Consider the following 18432-nt stretch of genomic DNA (forward strand, 5'->3'; position numbering starts at 1 on the left):
AAAATAATAATACTATGTAGACCCTACAATAATTAGTAGCCATTACATAGTAATTATTGTGTTGTGCTGTCAATTATTTAGTTTATTTGTTACGAAGTGAAGAGGCAAATTCCTGGCCATTGCGGGTACTACCTACGATTCTGAGATACATTTGAACATATATGATGTTTATGTGTCAGTTGTACTGTCATGGATGCGTAGTGCAAAGTATTTGTGTACTGTGTGGACAATTTGAGGAGTACGTTGTTCATAATTTCGTTTCACAAACTGTAACCTGCACCAAACTGTGTCATATGTTAGCGCCAGTATTTGAAAAAATGTAATTATTAGTAATTTATGTAATCAGTATCACAGTGTTACGAAGTGCCGATCATAGTAATGAACGTTTAATAACAAATTTTGTTTCGTGACGGAGAGTCGTCTGAAGTCTTTTGTGTTTGCCCTTCAAAAAATTTCATTTTACCTCTCTGGAGATATTACAATACCTCCAGATTGGGAAGTACTGATGTAGACGGTAGCGTGAATGAGTGGGGCCCAGACTATGATAAACACTCTCAATAACATCACTAAACCATTTTCGACCTGAATACAGACTCCTCACACGGTGGGATACTGGCTGCATTAGGCCGTCGGTCCACTCGACGCCTTCCACCATTTGCAGCCACGCACAATCGTCACACGTCGGTCCACACTAAATTCCTCTAATCAACAGCGGTCCATTTCCTGAGATTTTTCGTCCAGTGAAGACGTACTGCATTATTTTCTGCTATGTGCAGTTTGCTCGAAAACATCTTGAATAGGACCTCCATTCACTGTCCATGGCAGTACTTGCCCGTTTGATTCCGACTGTCATTAACAAGACATGTTGCTCGTCTTGGAGACCTGTAGGTTACGATCTTTTTACGACCAGTGCACTTACATCTGATTCATGGCTGTGAGTAGTACACCTTTCTTTGTATACACGTTGGATAGGCCGAATTTGATACCTCAACCAATCCAGTAATTTCAGTGACGTTGCACTCACAGCTACGTGATTGAAGAGTTTCCTTCATGTGGCCCCCAAGGAAGTATAGATTACAGAGCTCACGTTCTTACAGACATCTTACAGAATTCTTACAGAGGACACAAGCTAAAGCAATAACTGCGGCACGCGACGCACACGAAGGGCACCATGGTCAGCACTACTAACAAGATTAAGAAAAGACACTCGTGATAAACGACGATATTACCAAAAATCAAATATAGCTCAGGAAAAAGAAATTAGACTTCAACATCGTTGTGACGGTAAAACACGACACAAAGACGAAATACATTAGAGCAGGAAAGACTACGGCAAAACATACGTTGGGGCAGACTTACAGAACAACATCTGCGGGAGCCGTTAATATTGCAGACTCAACGTATAACTAATCAACTCTGAAGAAACCAGATGGTACTACCACAAGAGGCTGGAGATGCACAGCACAGTATCTGCTTAACAATGTACTTTCTGACGAAGACGACACTCAGGAGAATCATCGCCCTTCGCAGACTACGTTGTGGCGAATACGGAAACGAAGGTTTTACCAGCCCCTGTGCTCGTGAGGAAGTTGCACTGGCGGTACGCAAAATAAAAAACAAAAAGGCTCCGGACGCTGATGGCATCCACCTCAAATCCATCAAACAAACTTCTCCACTTATCGTATCATACCTGACAGACTTAGTGAATAATACGGAAGACAGTAAATGCAGTTATAATCAGGAAAACAGAGGACAAAGACAGGACTGACTGGAAGACATACACAGTAATATGCCTTATTAACATTCTGGAAAATGTGTCGCATCGGCAGCTCTTCGACCTTAGCCCACATCAGTTTGGTTTTCGACCACATGAATCCATCGACGACGTGGTGAATGGGGCCATACAAATGACACAGACAATACATGACAAATATGTAGTAGCAATCCTAATGAATATAGCTCGAGATTTCGACAACCTTTGGTGGCAGGATCTGTTTGCAAGAAAGAGAGATGAATGTTCCGCTCGCCTTAGAGATTATTGTAAAACCAGAATAGTGGAATGGAAGAATTGTCGCAAAACGACTATAAAGAGGGTAACAGAGGATTGTATGCAAGGATCCACATTTGAACCGATTTTCTGGGACATAGCCATAGAACCACTACTGAATACCCAAGAAGACCAAGGCATGGCAAACAGGGTGGTTGCGTACGCTGATGACCTTTAAGCTCATGGTATCTCCAGACTTCAGATCCCAAATAAAAAGTGAAGCCACATGGCTCCTCGCGCTCATCGGTGAAGGGTTCACGAACTACAAGCTCACAATAGCAACAAACAAAGCTGTTTACCTACTTCTAAGAGGCAAACTGAAAAGAAACCCAATTAGAAAGTTGAATAACAGGTCTATAAAAAGGGAAGCTATGGCAAGATATTTTGGTACTTATATTGGCGAACATTTGCACTTTAACGAACATCGCAGAATGACAGTTTACAAATTGACAAAACCCACAAATAAATTTGCAAGACTGAACACTATAAGATACAGACTACCCCTTCAGACAATGAGGACATATTACACAGCACTCTTAGTGTCAGTAACTTGTTTTGTGGCTAGTGCTTGGACACATCGATTACGCTTAGCTACGCATAAAACCACTGTGAGGCGCGGCCCGAAGAATCTCCTTCTCAGGATCTTGGAGGCTTGAGGCATGACTTCGATTGCTAATGGCTGAAGAGGGGAGACGCGAAAAAATAAGAAAAGTAACTAGGCAAGATATAACCGACGAACGGAGATTAGTGGAGAATTGATACATGGCATGCAGAATGAGACACAACTGATAAGGGAAGATAAGTCTACTCTTCCTTCCCCATTGCACGATGATGGATACACACAGGGCATGGTGCACTTTCTCACAGGGTATGGCTCGTATTTTCTACATCTTCACAGGCTTGGCCTGAAACGTACTCACACTTGCGCCTACGGTGAAAATGGCACACCTGAACACACGAAGTACAACATCGCACACGAAGTACCGCGAGATCTACATGCGGCATACAAACACGAGAGACCATACGCTAGAATAAGACAGGCTCCATATCAGACAGATCAGCAGTACTTAGTAAACGACACAGACACAAGCACAGACGTGGAATCTGAGGCTATATCACACACAGGAAGTGAAGACGAGATAAACATACAAATATAGCAAAAGTAAGCGAACGTTCTACAACATTAAACCGAATCCGTCTGAAAATGCGACACTCTATCTAGCTGTAGTTTATACCATTTCGTAGATGTAACACTATCTGAAGATGTGACATTGCTTGTTCCTTCGCTGCATCAGGCATGACTGGCTCGAAGTTTTACCGCGCGCTCGCACCTGTTGCAGCTGACTATGACATTTTAAATCAACTCCCAATTTCCACTGTCACCTTAAGTTCGGAAGCACATTATAACCTAACCAATGAATACACTAAATTAAGTATTACCACTGCCAAGACAACATATACAACAGATCTGCCCATATAAGCAGAAGGTTAAAGGGAAGAACTGTCACACGATATCTAAGCGAAATTGCCACCTCCCGTTTCTTCCATTAAATACACTTTTAATTTCAATTTAAAATATATCTACAACCTATTAGGTCTCTTATTTATTATCATTATCGAAGCTAGTAACAAGTTTAAACAAAATTGTAGATATGTATCCGTACTTATTATATGCGCTATGTGATAAAAAGTATCCGGACACCTTGATGAAAATGACTTGAAATTCGTGGTGCCCTCCATCTGTAATGCTGGAATTCTGTATGTCGACTTGCAGTTCGTGGTGCCCTCCATCTGTAATGCTGGAATTCTGTATGTCGACTTGCAGTTCGTGGTGCCCTCCATCTGTAATGCTGGAATTCTGTATGCCGTTTGCCCACCCTTAGCCTTGACCACTGTTTCCACTCTCGCAGGCATACGTTCAGTCAGATGCTGGAAGATTTCTTGAATAATGGCAGCCCAATCTTCACCGAGTGCTGCATAGAGGAGTGGTATCGATGTCGGTCGGTGAGGCCTGGCACGAAGTCGGCGTTCCAAAACATCCCAAAGGCGTTCTATAGGATTCCGTTCAGGACTTTGTACAGGGAAGTCCATTACAGAGATGTTATTGCAGTGTAACCGCTCCGCCACAGACCGTACATTTTGAAGAGGTGCTCGATCATGTCGAAGATGCAATCGCCACCCCCGAATAGCTCTTCAACAGTGGGAAGTAAGAAGGTGCTTAAAATATTAATGTAGGCCTCTGATGTGATAGTACCAAGCAAAACAACATGAGGTGCAACCCCCGTCCATGAAAAACACGACCACACCATAACACTACGGCCTCCGAATTTTGCTGTTGGCACTACACACGCTGGCAGATGACGTTCACCGGACATTCGCCATAACCACATCGGGCCATCGGATCTCCACATTGTTTTCCGTGATTCGTCGCACCTCACAACATTTTTCCGCAGATCAGTCTCCACTGTTTACGCTACTTACACCAAGCGAGGCGTCGTTTGGCACTTGCTGGCGTGATGTGTGGCTTATGAGCAGCCGCTAGACCATGAAATCCAAGTTTTCTCACCTCTCGCCTAACTGTCATAGTACTTGCAGTGGACCCAGATGCAGTTTGGAATTTCTGTGTGATGGTCTGGATAGATGCCTGCCTATCACACATTACGACCCTCTTCAAGTGCCGGCGGTCTCTGTCAGTAAACACAGCAGGTCGGCCTGTATGCTTTTGTGCTGTACGTGTCCCTTCACGTCTCCACTCCACTGTCACGTCAGAAATAGTGGACCTAGAGATGTTAGGAGTGTAAAAATCTCGCGTACAGACATATGACACAAGTGACACCCAATCACATGACCACGTTCGAAGTCCGTGAGTTTCTCACGAAATAAACGTCAAACGAAGAAACTACGAAGAACGAAACTTGTCTAGCTTGAAGGGGGAAACCAGACGGCGCTATGGTTGGCCCACTAGATGGCGCTGCCATGGGTCAAACGGGAATCAAAAGAGGTTTTTTAAATAGGAACCCCCATTTTTTATTACTTATTCGTGTAGTACGTAAAGAAATATGAATGTTTTAGTTGTACCACTTTTTTCGCTTTTTGTTAGATGGCGCTGTAATAGTCACAAACATATAGCTCACAATTTTAGACGAACAGTTGCAAACAGGTAGGTTTCTTAAATTAAAATACAGAACGTAGGTACGTTTGAACATTTTATTTCGGTTGTTCCAATGTGATACTTGTACCTTTGCGAACTTATAATTTCTGGGAACGCATGCTGTTACAGCGTAATTACTTGTAAATACCACATTAATGCAATAAATGTTGAAAATGATGTTCGTCAACATCAATGCATTTGGCAATACGTGTAACGACATTCCTTTCAACGTCGAGTAATTCGCCTTCCGTAATGTTCACAAATGTATTGACAATGCCCTTATGCATGTTGTCAGGCATTGTCGGTGAATCACGATAGCAAATATCCCTCAACTTTCCCCACAGAAAGAAATCCGGGGACGTCTCGTCCGGTGAACGTGCTGATGTTCCACTTGTCGCACCCTCGAGGATTTTCCCTTGCCCAGTAGTTCACATTATGCCGGTTTACGTTACCGCTATTGGAGAATGACGCTTCGTCACTAAATAGAACGCATGCAAATAATCAGTCACCGTCCCTTAATTTCTCTTGTGCCCAGTGGCAAAACTGTACGCGACTTTCAAAGTCGTCGCCATGGAATTCCTGGTGCATAGAAATGTGGTATGGGTGCATTCGATTTTTATGTAGCCAACACCGACGTTTTTGAGATTCCCGATTCTCGTGCAATTTGTCTGCTGCTGATGTGCGGATTAACCGCGACAGCAGCTAAAACACCTACTTAGGCATCATCATTTGTTGCTGGTCGTGGTTGACGTTTCACATGTGGCTGAAACTTCCTGTTTCCTTAAATAATTTAACTATCCGGCGAACGGTCCGGACACTTGGATGATGTCGTCCAGGATACCGAGCAGCATACATAGCACACGCTATTGATCACAATAGCCATACATCAACACGTTATCGACCTTTCCCGCAATTGGTAAACGGTCCATTTTAACAAGGGTAATGTACCACGAAGCAAATACCGTCCGCACTGGCGGAATGTTACGTGATACCACGTATTTATACTTTTGTGACTATTACAGCACCATCTATCCCATTGCCAAAAAGTGGTCCAACTACAACATTCATATTTCTTTACGTAATACACGAATATGTAATACAAAATGGTGGTTCCTATTTAAAAATACGCAGTTGATATTCGTTTGAACTATGGCAGCGGCATGTAGCAGGCTAACCATAGTGCCATCTTGTTTCCCCTTACAAGCTATACGAGTTTCGTCCTTTGTAGTTTTTTCGTTTGATGCTTATTTCGTGAGCTATTTGGGACGGTCAGTATCAATGGACGGTTTGCCAGGTGGTAGTGGAATTAGTGGAGAATTTCTTAGAAACGGAGGGGAAGTTTTTTTGGAGACTTGAAGACAGCTTATTGTGAAAATATGGTCATCACAGGAGATCCCGGTTGAATGGAAGAGAGCAATTTTATGCCAAATTTTAAAAAAAGGTGATGCCAGAAAAGCAGACAATTACCGAGGAATCTCGCTACTTGAGATAGGTTATGAAGTCTTAAACTCCCTGTTACTTAGTCGCCTGAAACATGCTCTGCAAGAGACATTAGGACCATATCAATGTGGATTCATGGCAGGACTCTCAATCGTAGATTACATCTTTACGCTACAACAGCAAATGGAAAAGTACTATGAAACTGATAGAGAATTGCACCTCATATATATATATATATATATATATATGTTTCCGTCAGACCTATTACCCAAAGGAGGAGTCAATCTGTTGTGCACCAAGCACATCTTAACCTCTTCACGCCTCTGCCTGCCGTAGAAGAACAAATAAGGAACACCCTGCAACATTTTGCCTCATTCTGCACCATAAATGGAGAATAGCAGCAGCCGCATTAGGAAATGAGACTTGGCTGTGTGAACTGTGTAGTGCACGAGTCTGAGGTACTCCCGGGGCCAACAAGATCGCCACATACGTCCCCAATGAAACATGCATCGGATCAGATCTTACGTCAACTCCGACACAGTGCCAGTATCCACGAGAGGAGGGACAACGTCATGATGGTAAGTGGCCTCCTACTGGAACGTTCTTCGAAAATTTGACTATTTGACTTAATTTTGTTAATAACTGAGATAACATCACATAACTTCTTAGCTTGTGAAGACTAATTTTGTTTCCTTGACCTTTGTGTCCTTTTCTGTGTCCCTTAGCTACTTATTCATTTATTGTATTTTTTTTCGTTTTTGCGTAGAATACCTTGTTAACAGCATCCTAAAATGGACATAACCACTCCGCTTCTCACTATAATCATGGATAAGTACCAGACGAACACATCCACGTGTAGCAAAAAGTGTCTTTTCAGCTAGTCTGGGACAGATATCAAATTCTCGTAAGAAGCAGAGTATCCGTGTCGTGCATCAAACATCTCTTGTGGTTCACCACACACAAGCGACACAGTCATGATGACTGCCCACGCGTGCACGTTGCTTTACCTCACCTTGCGACAAAGCAGGTGGATTCTCCCCATCTTTTACGTTTTCCTACTGACAAAAATAAACATTTTCTTTGCAAACGTAGCATGAACATTTGTTGTTCATTGTCCCAATTGCATTATCAAGCACGCTCCCTTCCTTTTCCGGAATGAACCCGAGTGTCGTTGAAATTCAAACGCCAGCATTAGAGTAATATCATTTCATTTCACTGCTTTGATTTCAAAGTTCATTTAAGGTATTCATAGCTGGCTACAATATTTAGATAACACAAGCACAAATTAAGAGTGCGAGTTTTGATACAGTATTTTAGTTTACCTGTGACTGCAGCTCAGCTTCGTATGTACTAAATTTTACTACTGTTAATTGTTCAGAATCATTTAATTCAAGTTCAGTTTCTAAATTGCGTAGATTCAAGTAGCTTTTGAAATGATTGTTGAGGTAACCGAAGACTAATAGTATTTTACTGAATTTCGATGTGCTTCAGAAACAAAGGTCACTATTAATTTCAGTCACTAAATTAACTTTCAATTTTCCGGTTTTATTAATTCTTTCGCTAAATTAAGTCAGGGTGTAGCCAAATTTATTACTTCCAACAAACTTTCAGTTTTCACACTAAACGTGTTAACCTTCAGTTGCCACGCTTCTATGCTACTGATATGTGTAATAACCTTTCTTTTTCAGTTACTATAGTAATTGTCCATAGGAATGGCGACCGTAATTTCCCCCAAATCTCAAATATCTAATTACCGCTAGTTAACTGTTAACGTAACGGCCGCACATTTACTTTCTTTATTAACTTTACCCCTTTTCAAAATTAATATCCTTCAGTTTCATTTGCATTTTTCCTTTCATTTTGATGTAACCCTTTCCTGCCTCTTTACCGACAGATTAACTTCGGTGACGATTACTTTTCCCAAATTTCCATTAGGTACACGTGGTTTAATTTTTCACTGTTCATAAGTGAGGGGGAGGTTACAAGCTAATACTTATGTTTGACTGAATTTAAAATTTAAGCAGTCAGACTTCCCTGAAAAATATTTGCGAGTACCGAAAGCAATTATTTTACACAAGATTAAATAGGAAGTTCATAAGTAGACCCATTTTACATCGCAGATTTCATCGAAAACACTGTTAGATTCCGAACTTTGAGTACTTAGGTTTTTTACCTCATTTTTTCCGTAGGAAATGACATACAGCACTGATAAATCTACTCACTAATTAATAAATTCATGCCATTTACCAGTGCTTGCAGTATGGCGTCTGTTCATGTAAACTAAGGGATTCACAATGCTGAAGAAAAAGTGTGTCCACGAATTTTTATAGTTTATAACAAGAAACGTTTTCTGTAATCGAAAAGTCTGTTGAATCTAGTAGTTCATCGAAAACGTTAAATTCCAAACTATCCGAACTGCAAAATATTATAAAGTATTCAAAATCACAATTTATTGTTACGACCCCCATTACAAGTAGGCGTATGGCACCACAGTAGTGAGTTCGCAGTTTGAAAGTGGACGAGTAACATTAATCTTGACTCTTGTCGATCCATGCCACTATTATGTTTCTTCTGTATGCCAGAATATGTGCTCCGATACCACGAATCTCAAGACCCTTAAAGACAGTTACTTTCAAGTGATATCTGTAACGTAAATTAATGAACGTTTGAACTATACTGTGTTGTAATTATCAGGAGTGTCTAAGGTAATTGCCAACATAGTGAATAATTTTAGGACCCAGTGGTTCGTGTTATGGACTGACTTAAATGGGCTTCTGGAGATGAATTGTCTTTAACAGGAACCTTGATAAGTGAGAACTGTGACTTTCTTACAAAAATATGAACTGTCTAGCTTGTACCACAGTTGATACTTAGCCACAATGATTGTGTGTGTGTGCCGGCCTGAAAACTTGTGCGTATTACTGTTCATTGAACAAAATCTGGCCGCGCAGAGTGGCCGTGTGGCTTGAGGTGTCCTATCACGGGCTGCGCGGCCACTCCCGCTGGAGGTTCGTGTCCTCCAAGTCATATGGCTCTAAGCACCATGGGACTAAACATCTGAGGTCATCAGTCCCCTAGACTGAGAACTGAGAACTACTTAAACCTAACAAACATAAGGACATCACACACATCCAAGCCCGAGGTAGGATTCGAACCTGCAACCGCAGCAGCAGCGCGTTTCCGGACTGAAGCGCCTAGAACCGCTCGGCCACCGCGGCCGGCTCGAGTCCTCCCTCGGGCATGGGTGTGTGTGTGTTGTTCTTAGCATAAGTTAATATAACTTAGTTTTAGTAATGTGTAACTTTAGGGACCGATGACCTACGCAGTTTGGTCCCTTAGGAATTCACACACATTTGTTTGAACAAAAACTGAGCATCGTAATTAACAACTAAACTTTGAATGGAATAAAATGTGTATATTCATGTCATCTAAAACATGGTGTGGGATATGTCATTGAGCGAACGGCATTCTATAATCATTTAAACTCTTAGCCCTGCAGTTATCCAGTTTGGTGCTGCCGAGGACGAGACTACGAAAATCAGGAGAGAGCAGACGCATGTCGTAGCTTATCGAATGGAGATTGTGCCACCCTAGGAGAGTTAGGCCTTACGAAGTTACCAAAAGGTGCAAGTGTAATGACTGTTGGACAATGAACTATTTATTCACGGTGACGAAGTGAATGTAGCACTGTGTAAATATTTTAGTGTCACAGACGAAACCGCGCCTGGTCGCAGGCGCCTTGCCAAGGTCCGCGCGGCTCCCTCAGTTGGAGGTTCCAGTCGTCCCTCGGGCATGGGTATGTGTGTTGTCCTTAGCGTATGTTAGTTTACGTAGTGTGTAAGCTTAGGTACCGATGACTTCAGCAGTTTGGTCCCATAAGATCTTACCACAAATTTCCATTTTCCCAGACGAAATGAAAATAAGTATGGACAGAAAATAGAACAGTGCACAGATTAATTTTTATGTGAAAATTTTTTCTTTGAAATACGGACACATGATGTGTATCCACAGGACACGTTGCCTGCAATTGAAAAAGTGTCATGATGATAACTCCATTGGCAAAAGATTTCGGACTAGTGCCCCATTCGGATCTCCAGTTCAAATGGTTCAAATGACTCTGCGCACTATGGGACTCAACTGCTGAGGTCGTAAGTCCCCTAGAACTTAGGAGTACTTAAACCTAACTAACTTAAGGACATCACACACATCCATGCCCGAGGCAGGATTGAAACCTGCGACCGTAGCACCTCGAACCGCTCGGCCAATGCGGCAGGCCTCGGGATCTCCGGGAGGAGACTGTCAATGCGGAGGTGACCATGAGAAACAGATTGAGTAACCAACGAAATGATAACCTTCTAAGTTTCGGGGGGTGGAATGTCAGTACTTCGGAGGTGGTGGAGAATCTAGAAAATCTGAAAACGGAAATACAAAGGCTCTATCTAGGTACAGTGGGGGTCAGTGAAATCAAATGAAAAGAAGACCAGAATTTTTGATCAGATGAGTATAGGTTGATATCAAAATGGTATAACGGGAGAAGGATTCGTTATGCATAGGAAAGTACGCCAGAGAGTGTGTTAATTTGAACAGTACAGTGACAGGACTATTCTCATCAGAACCGAGAGCAAACCAACACGATATACGTCCTGACGTCGCAAGCTAAAGATGAAGAGATATATGAAGTATCTAAGGATATTGAACGAGCAATTCAGTATGTAAAGGGAGATGTAAATTTCATGGGCAGGGATATTGGAATGCTGTTGTATGGTAAAAAGCAGAAGAAAGGGTTATGGGTGAATATGGGCTTGGTACTAGGCACGAGAGAGGAGAAACACTAATTAAGTTCTGTAAGAAATTTCAGCTAGTAATAGCGAATACTCTTGTTCAGGAATCTCAGGAGAAAATGGAGGAGGGGGAGAAGGAGGAAGAGGTGTATTTGCAAAAGGCCGGATATACAGAATGACTTTGGACAGATTAACTCATGATCAGATAGAAAGCAGATCGAAATCAAGTACTGGATTATAAGGGTACCTAAAAGCAGATATAGACCCAGCTCACAATGTAGCAATAATGAATAATAGGCTCGTGTTTAAGAGATAAGCCACGAAGAATCAGTACATAAAAAAGTGGGATAAGAATATATTAAGGAATGAAGAAACACGCGTGAAGTTCGCCAAGGCAATAGATACTGCAAATAACGAATACCTAAGCAGTCAGTACAGAAGGAGAAGAATGCACATCTGTTAAAATCCTGTCCGCAGAAGTTGGAAGGAAAAACGTAGGCAGAAAGAATGTAAATGCGAAGAAACCATGGGTAACTAAAGAAATACTTCAGTTCATCGATGAAAGAAGGAAGTACAAAAACGTTCAGGAAAATTCAGGAATACAGAAATACAAGTCGCTGAGCAATGCAGTAAATAGGAAGCGCAGGTAAGCTAAGACGAAATGAGTACGGTGCATGAAAGATGTGAAGAAAACAAAAAACAAACGCTTGTCAGACGGACTATCTCGGAATATAGAAAAGTGAAAACAATCTCCGTTGAAATTAAGGCAAGGGTAGTAGTATTAAGAGTGCAGCGGGAATTCCACTGTTAAATCCAGGCAGAGAGTGGATAGGTGGATAGAGTACGTTGAAGGAGCCTATGACTGCAAAGATTTGCCTGATGTGATAGAGAAAGAAACAAGAGCAGATTTAAAAGAGATAGGGGATCTAGTATTAGAAACCGAATTTAAAAGATCATTGGAAGGCTTGAGATCAAATACGGAAGAAGGATTAGAAAACATTACAACAGAATTTCTAAAATTATTGGCTGAAGGGGTAACAAAATGAGAATTCACGATGATGTGTAGACTTTCCGAAAAATTTGATCCACATGATTCCGAAGACTGCAACAACTGACAAGTGCGAGAATTATCGCACAATTAACTTAACGTCTCATACATCGTACTTGCTGACAAGAATAATATACAGAAGAAGGGAATTAAAAATTTACGATGTTTTCGATGAGGATCAGTTTGGCCTTAGTACAGGTAAAGCCACGAGAGAGGCTATTCTGACGTTGCGGTTTAAAATGGAAGCAAATGTACAAAAAAATCAAGACACGTTCATAGGATATGTCGATCTAGGAAAAATGTTCGATAAGGGAAAATGGTGCTAGATGTTAGAAACTGTGAGGAAAATAGGGGTAAGCTGTAGGGAGAGATGGGTAATACATAGCATGAGTGCCAAGAGCGAACAATAAAAGTTTAACACAAAGAACGAAGAGCTCGGATTGACAGATCTGTAGTCTCTCCCTTATACTTTTCAATCTGTACATCGAAGAAGCACTGGTGGAAGTAAAAGAAAGGTTCAGGAGTGGAATTGAAATTCAAGGTGAAAGGATATCAGTGATACGATTCACTGGTGGCATTGAGTCCTCAGTGAAAGTGAAGAAGAATTACATAATGTGTGCTAAGGAAAAACATAGCCACTCACTGACGGAGCAAGCTGGACAACAAAAGCAGATTAGCATTGGCAGTAAGAAATTTCTAACCAAGAGAAGTATCAAACACAGAATTTTCGTTTGGAGGTAGTTTGGAGGTAGAGTGCCGTATGGTAGTGAAACGTGGACTGTGGGAAAACCGGGACAGAAGAGAATCGAAGTATTTCAGATGTGTTGCTGTAGATGAGTTTTGAAAATTATGTGGACTGTTGAGGTAAGGAATGAAGAAGTGCTGCACAGAACCGGAGAGGAAAGGAATAAGTGGAAAACACAGACAAGGAGAAGGGACGGACGATAGGACATCAGTTAAGACATCAGGAAATGATTTCCGTGGTAACAGAGAGACCTGTAGAGTGCACAGACTGTAGAGGAAGGCAGAGATTGGAGTACATCCAGCAAATAATTGAGGACATAGATTGCAAGTGCTACTTTGAGGTGCAGAGTTTGGCACACCAGAGGCATTCGTATCGGGAGTCATCAAACCAGTCAGAAGAGTCATGAATCAGAAAAAAGCAGACATGGAAGTAACTTTGACTAATGGAAGAACAGGGCAGCCCAGCGTCATTGTCAACGTCGTTTTTAGTAACAGGCACTAAGGAACCAGCACTGACGGAGCGATTTTGGCGAACTTGATTCTTAAAGAATAATCAAGAACGATGTTCCTGCACAGACATTACGAGCTGGAGTAGGTAGCATCGTTCTGAAGATGGGCGTTGACTGTGGATATTGTATCACAGACTTAGCCCCTTTGACTGTTCAGAGATGTCACTAAACCCACCCAAAGATATAAACAACCATGCATGAGCAGCGCCTATTAGACGGAGGGGGTCCGACAGCTTATCAGTTCCAGTCACTCCACCAGGAAGGAGGTAGACCCCTCGTCTGTAGTTCAACCACCCCTAGACGGTCAATACAGTGCTTCTACTGCGCCCGCACTCTTACTTCGTGCCGGGAAGGGCTTCCAGCAAGGGAAGTGTTCAGGTGTCACGCAGGGAACCGAAGCCATGTTTGTTCTTCGGACATGGAGCAGATAAAGAGAGACAGGAACTGTCAATCACACGCCTCGATCAGGCTGCCCGAGGGCTTCTACTGCAGTGGATGTCCGCTATCTATGGATTATGGCTTGGGAGAACCCTGACAGCAACGGCATATTGAATAATGCTTTTCGCGCATCCACAGGACGTCGGTATACGACTCATACTGTGCACAATAGGCTGAATGAGGGCAACTTCACTCCCGACGTCCATGGCGAGGTTCACCTTTGCAACCACGACACAATGCAGCGCGATACAGATGGACCCAACATCATGCCGAATTGACCGCTCAGGTTTGGCATCACGTTCTCTTCAAAGATGAGTGTCGCCTATGCCTTCAAGCAGGCAATCGTTGGAGACGTATTTGGAGGCAACCTGGTCAGACTGAACGTCTTAGATACACTGTCCAGTGAGTGCAGCAAGGTGGAGGTTTCCTGCTGTTTTGGGGTGGCATTATGTGGTCCGACGTACGCCGCTGGTGGTCATGGAAGGTGCCGCAACGGCTGAACGATACGTTAATGGCATCCTCCGGCCATAGTGCAAACCATATCGGTTGCATATTCGCGAGGCATTCGTCTTCATGGCCGATAATTCGCACCCCCATCGTGCACATCTTCTGAACTACTTCCTTCCGGATAACGATACCACTTCACTAGAGTGGCAGCATGTTCTTCGAAGATGAACCCTATCGAGCATGCCTGCTATAAGTTGGAAAGGGCTGTTTATGAACGACGTCACCCACGAACGATTCTGAGGATTCTAATCCGAATCGCCGTTGAGGAGTGGAACCATCTGATCCAAAAGTGTTTTGATGAACTTTTGGATAGTGTGGCACGACGAATACAGGCAAACATCAATGCAAGAGGACGTGCTACTGGATATCAGAGGTGCCGGTGTGCATAGCAATCTGGTCCACCACCTCTGAAGGCCTGGCTGTATGGTGGTACAACCTGCAATGTGTGGTTTTCATGAGCAATAAAAAGGGCGGAAATTATGTTTATGTTGATCTGTATTCCAATTTTCTGTACAGGTTCCGGATGTCTCGGAACTGAGGTGATGCTAAACTTCTTTTGATTTGTGTATATATGGATGGCATACCAAGATGGATGATTTATGAATGGTATAGGAACTCATGGAAGGAGAAACGTGATAAGGATGAATTAAGTGAGACATAAATGGAGTATTATGAACAAGCACATATGGTGGAAATATTGTACTATAATGCATGCTGACTAGAATTAGTTCAGAATGAAATGACGTGGATATAGATGAGGCAAACGTAAGTGAATCCGTGGTGAGTAACATTGAAATGGTATATGTGCAGATAGGGAATGAAACTGTTAAAAAATAAATAGCAACATGGTAATTTAAAAGAAGAAAGTGAGTCACTGGTGATAATCATTGATGTTAATGAGCAGCAGTTAGCTCAGACTAAGACAGATGTTGTACTGGTAACAGAATGTATGCTAAAGGTAAATTGAAGGGTGAGCAAAGCTGATTGGCTCACAAAGGAAGAGGTATGTAAAACTTTAACAATTAACAGTAACAGAAATGAGTTACCAATGACTGAAGGCGAAATAAAGAAAACTAACTAACTGTGTAGGGATGAATGTGAAATAGTGACTAAAAGTTATACTGGTATGAAAGTTTTAGTAGAGCAGAAAGTTGATGAGGTGAATATTGCCTTTAGTGATGTTTTGACAAGTATGTGAAAGTAGTGAATGGTGTTCCTAAAGAGATAGATAACACTGTAAATCGATCTAGGAAGTAGAAAGAAGATGAAAATTTGAAGATTAATAGTAATGTGGGTAATATGCCACTAACTGAACCTAAAGCAAGTGACACTGAAAGTGGATGTTGCAGGGCATTAGATAAATTGGTTGATATTATTGATGTTGATGATCTCAGAGAAGTCCAGACAGTAATTGATATATATACCGACACATTTCATGAGTTATGATACAGTGCAAAGGGGTATTGTTCATGTAAGTATTGATGCTTGTTATGATACGGAATTGCTGTTTGAACAGGTGGTACATGGAAAGGTTGAGAAACTTAATCATCCTCTTGAGAAAAACTGCAAAACTTTTATAATTAGCATTAATGTAAGTTGAATGGAATCAGTTGAGAACAAAGTAAGTAATATTGTTCTTAAGTGTAGACTTATTGAGAGGAGAAATGTCTTCACAGTAGGAGAATGTCAGATTATCTGTGATAGATATTTGCAGAGCATTAGAAACAGAAAAAGAATTAAAGAGTTGGCAAAAGTAATATTTGGTGACCATGTGCAAAAAGTTATTTTCCATAAAGATTTACAAAAAATAAAATTCACTTTCAACATCAAAAAATCCAAATTCATTACTTGCATGCAAAAGAGAATCTTCAATGTTATTGTACAGGATGAAAAAGGTAGTAAAGATAATTAGGTATTAATTTTTAGTGCAAATGAAGTTAGAAAAATTTATAATGCAATGGTAAAAGAGATAGATTTCAGTAAAAATATGGTGCCCAGTATGTTTGTGAGGAATGTCCAAAGTACTCGTTGTGTTTGGCTTGATCTGGCAAATAATGACGAAGATAGATGTTAGTCTGCAGCCAGTAACACAAAAGTAGATGGGAAAGCACAGGGTCAAATATTGTGAACCAGGCAGTAAGTAGGGGGTTCACTGTACGATAGTAAATTCATTGTGTGGTGAGAATGCTTCCCCTTTGTTCTCCCATTTTTCTGAATCACTCATCCACTTTTACTGTACTGTCAGTAGCTTGCAAATTTATCAGTGATTGCCTTCAATTTTTATCACAGCTTGTAAATTTGTTTGTAATTCGCTTCAACTGTTGTATGATCTTTGATATAGGATCATGGATATTTGAATTTTTTCTATTGGTTTGTATTTAATTAGTGAGGCAAAGTACTGGAACAAAAAGATGATGGTAGCCTGGTCAGTATGCTACTCATGTATGGTTCTTGGTTCTTGTCATTATTTTTGTAAACAGAATTATCTGTCAATAGTAACAAGGTTCTTTCTGTCAGCAGTAATGTTGCTGTGAAACAGAGTAGGTAGCAGGATATATGAAAAATGTGGAAGAATCTGAAAATCATGTTTAAGCTCGAAACTAATTAGCTAATATATATTTGTGCAGCAGGGAAAGTAAAGGAAGAGAATGCATCTTTAATACGTAGTTAAGTACTATTTATGATAACATGTACAAGTTTTGTGCTGCATCTATTTATTTATGATTAAGAACATCTCTGGTAAAATGTGTCATAGTATAGCCCTTCAGGCATCAGTCAAGTGAAGAAAAGTTAAGATACAGTTTCTATAGTATTATTTGAAACAGTATAGAAAATTTATTTTCCATGTTGCTCTTCAAGCTTACATTCCAAATAATAGGATGGTATACACTGAAGTAACGATTTCAGCAGCTGATATTTGTCTAATATCTAATGAGAGCAAAAATTGAATATAATGTTGGGATTTATTTCTGTGGAAGTGTTATTCTGTAGATTCATTTTTTTTTTTGTATGAGGAGTAAAGCAGATGCGTATTTCACAGATAATGGAGTAATGAAGTATGTTATGAAGCAAGGATATGCATATAAGGTAGTAATGATGCATTTGTGAAGTAATCAAGTAATATTAAAATCCTGAGAAATATGTCAGTCATGGCAGCAACGGTTAGTGAGCCTAGCTTTGTAACAGAGTAATGTTTTTTTTAAATTGAGAATACACTCCTCTAGATAACAAGGATGAAATAGGAAGGATAAATGGGGATTAAGGAACATATTAAGTATGAAATGTTAACCATATACAAACAAATGTGGCTTTGTTGGAATGAAGCATTTGCTTGAGTTACTTTTCATACTTTTTAGATGTGCAGCTGGTAGCACTTGAAAAGACATAAATTAAAGCATACAGTAATATTTCGATAAAGTACTAATTATATACTGTTGCATGTATAATATACACGCTACTGAAATTTGCTAATCGTGTTTTTTGGTATTGCTGCCTTAAGATAATGATGAGACATTAAAGGAAAATTGGTTCTGTTAAATAATGGATAACAGTAATTCAGGAGTAAAATGAGTATTGTGACAATAGAGAATGATTAATGACTGTCTGGGAAGTTCATTATAATTAAATATTTTGGTCTGGTGACGATAGTAAACTGATGTGATTGAAGTACTGTAATGGTTTGAAACAGGTTCCTTTCCCTTAACGTAACACAACTAGTAATTATGTAGTGACATTATGATAATGATTCCATACTGCCAGTGGTACTT

The sequence above is a fragment of the Schistocerca gregaria genome, chromosome 1 (assembly GCF_023897955.1).
Source record: "Schistocerca gregaria isolate iqSchGreg1 chromosome 1, iqSchGreg1.2, whole genome shotgun sequence".
Classification (NCBI taxonomy): Eukaryota; Metazoa; Arthropoda; class Insecta; order Orthoptera; family Acrididae; genus Schistocerca; species Schistocerca gregaria.